The sequence below is a fragment of the Dipteris shenzhenensis genome, chromosome 5 (assembly GCF_047967505.1).
Source record: "Dipteris shenzhenensis isolate YYH24624 ecotype China chromosome 5, Dip_SZ_1.0, whole genome shotgun sequence".
NCBI lineage: Eukaryota > Viridiplantae > Streptophyta > Polypodiopsida > Gleicheniales > Dipteridaceae > Dipteris > Dipteris shenzhenensis.
The window spans coordinates 10,668,519-10,672,280 of NC_141600.1; positions in this window are offsets into that span (position 1 = coordinate 10,668,519).

Genomic DNA, 3,762 nt, shown 5'->3' on the forward strand with positions numbered 1-3,762 from the left:
TGGTCTACTGTTGGGAGTCCTAATACTGAGCTAGGCCACTGAAGGCCCAAGTAGATGAATGTGTCAAGGGGATGGCCTTTTATAGGCTCCCTTGCACCCTTAATAGGTCGACTAGAGGGTTGTTGGACTGACTGGATCAGTTTATTGCTGCATTGACCCTGGATCATCACTTCACATATACTTGCTTTGAATTGGAGCTCTAGCTTTGATTTGATTGTCTCTAAGCTTCACTTCACTAGCCTACTTCAAACAATAGATGTTTTTGACAGAGTTTCTGAAGAAAAAGAGTAGAAAATCGAAGTAGCCGCCATGAGTTTTGATGATGGACATTGCATTGTCCTAGAGGAAAATTTGTGTCATCACTTTGGCCTTTCTCATGGTAGATTTGAGATTTTACAAATGATTATTGAAGGCCAAACGTGCATAGAGGGTAGAAAAGTGCAGATGGCAATGACAATTGATGGTGACTGGATTTTCAATCTTGATGCAAACTATGGTTCCTTTGTACAAATTGTCCAGTTCAATGAAAAGGGAAATAGAAGCATGTTTAGAGCTAATCAAATGCAAAAGAATCGTTTGAGGGAGGAAATTCTAAAACTTGCACCTATTTCTATTATTGCCAAGTACATTGCTAAAGCAGAAAAACATCATTGTGTAGATAAGTTGCCCAATTATTATAATGGAAATATTGTATTTGAATTGCCACCAGTCGATGTTAATGTGAGTGGGATGGATGGTATGCAACGAATGTATGATCCCCATACATGGTCTAGAACGAATCCTACTTCAATTGCGGCACTGAAGAGAATTCCAAGGGTTAGATTAAGTCACTGTGGTGGATACTTTGTATACACAAATCCATTATATGGCTACTATTTGAGACATGATACATCAAATGATAAGGCATGGAGAGGTAGAACTCTAAACATTCCAAAAATTGGTGAGCTTCAAGCTCAAGATGGGAGCTTGGAATGCATGCATTGTAGAGAACAGCCTTCCTGTGTAGGTCGATGTCAAGCAAAAATATATTATTGTGAGCCAACAGATAAGGTTGGCCATTCATGTTGGCTACCATGAACATCCAATTGGTATTGTGGAGAGTAAACAAGAATTGGGAAATGCAAGAAAATTGGTGAATGAAAAGGTTTTGGAAATGCCTACTCTTGGAGCAAAAAATTAGAGAAGGAGTTGGCCAAGGAAATAATCTCCAAAATTTTATTGTCTAATTTGAGGATTGATGAAACATCTAATCCAATGTCTACAAAAATGTGGGAGGATGTTTTGTGTCAACTTCAAGCATCAACTAATATTAGAAGGTACGTTTGCACCATTTGACTCTATGTTATATTAATGTTGTATTAGAGAACAATGTTTATTGATTGGGTAAGAATATTGTCAAGTTTAAGCGATGGATTCATGAGGCATTAGAGTCATTACATCCAATAAGGAAATCATTGGATGCCATAATTTACTTGAAAGAACATTTGCGCTATGATTTCTTCCAAGGGTGTTTATTCCCTGGTCAAGCACTTGATGACTCTAGACCTGAGAGTGCTCTCAATGGAAGCAAGAATGGAAGAGGGAGAGAGAGAAACAGAAGCCACACAAGTTTTGGTGGGTGCATAACACCCTAATCTTCTTTTTCATTCATTTATATATGTGTTTGAGTATTGTACATAACCGAGGTAAAGGCATGGTGACGTTTAGCCCCCACAACCTCCCACTTAAAGGACAATGTGCCTTTAGGGGACAACAACCAATGAGAATACTATCCAATGCCCATCAATACATGACAATACTCAAACCGCTGACTAGGTACACCCTTCGTCAACATATCCGCACGGGTATCATTTGTATGAACCTTGACAAGCTCTATGCGCTTGTCCTCAAGTACCTCCCTGATGAAATGGTATGTGACCTCAATGTGTTTGGTCTTTCCATGAAAGACCAGATTCCGTGCTAGCTGAATAGCACTCATGGAATCACTATGCAATGTCGGTACACCTGTATGAATCCCCAAATCTCCCACTAGCCGATCAAGCCATATAGCCTCATTGCAACCCTCTATGGCTACAACATACTCAGCCTCTGTGGTAGACAAAGCAACACACTTTTGTGCATGAGACATCCACGACACTACACCACCTGCAAAGGTGAACACATAACCAGAAGTAGATCTCCTACTATCCACTTGCCCCTGCATAGTCTGAATCTGTGTACCCAAGTACACACATGTCTCCTCTACCAAAGCATATGCACATCTTCTTGGTACCCTTCATGTACCTCATGATGCCCAATGCCTCTTTCCTGGATTAGCCATATACTGGCAAACAAATCCCACTACAAATGCAATGTCTGGTCTAGTAGCTATCATAGCATACATAAGACTTCCAACCGTTGATGCATAAGGTTTGGGACTATCTGTATGACTCAGTTTCACATATGGAGGCAATGGAGTACTCACTGCCTTTCCCCCTCGATATTGAAATGCTACAATACTTTTGTAACATACTCCTTCTGTGAAAGCCAAAAGAGTTTCCTACTCCAATCACGCGTGATGTGCATACCAAGAATATGACCTGCACGTCCCAAATCCTTCATATCAAAGGCCTCATGCAATTTGGACTTTAATGCATCTAGCTCATAAGTATTCTTGCTAGTCAATAGCATATCATCCACATATAGTGCCAGGATTATCAGGCTATTATCCTTAGCCCTTTTAGTGTAGATGCAGTGATCAATTTCACTCCTTCTAAAACCCTGAGACCGAATGAAAGCATCTAACTTCTGATACCATTCTCTAGGCACTTGCTTAAGACCATAGAGACTCTTCTTCAGCTTACAAACTAAATGCTCTTTGCCCTTTTCTTCAAAGCCTTCCGGCTGCACCATGTAAATTTCCTCATGCAGATCCCCATGCAAGAAAGCTGTCTTGACATCCATCTGCATAAGCTTCATATCCTCTGCTGCCACTAGTCCAAGCATGCATCTAAGTGTGGTCATCTTCACAACCAGAGAGAATATCTCATCAAAGTCCACACCCTTCTCTTGCTTGAACCCTTTAGTGACCAAACAGGCCTTGTACCTAGGCACATCATCACTTGTGACCTTCATCTTGTAGACCCATTTACATGGCAATGCTTTCTTTCCATGTGGCAAAGAAACCAAGTCCCAAGTCTTATTCTTCATAAGTGAACTCATATCTGATTGCATAGCACACTCCCACTTGCATTGATCCTCATCATCATAGCCTCTTTGTAGCAAGAAGGCTCCCTATAATCAGTAAGCATCACATAGTCTACCCCTGGAACAAACCTATCAGGTGGTCTAGACACTCTAGATAATCTTCTCAAGGGCATTTCAACTTGCTATCCCACCTGCATATCAGCCACATTTGGCTCATGATTTCCACCATAGATGATCCATCATCTACCCTTAATTGTATACATGTGGCAGTACTTGATGGTACCATTTCTTGCACATTTGGTGCATGAAAAGCTTGCTGTCTATTAACATATGCAGGTGATAACACATCCTCGAAAGTGATTCTCGTCATTTCCACATCCCTCATGGGTGCCTTATGCATCTTCTTCTCATTGAAGAATACATCATGGCTGCATATGATCTTCTTTGCTTCTAGATCCCAGAGATGATAGCCCATCTCTCCACTTTCACCATAACCCAGAAAGATGCATTTCCTAGACTTAGGATCTAGCTTCTTTCGAAGCTCTTTTGGCACATGTGCATATGCCTCACACCCAA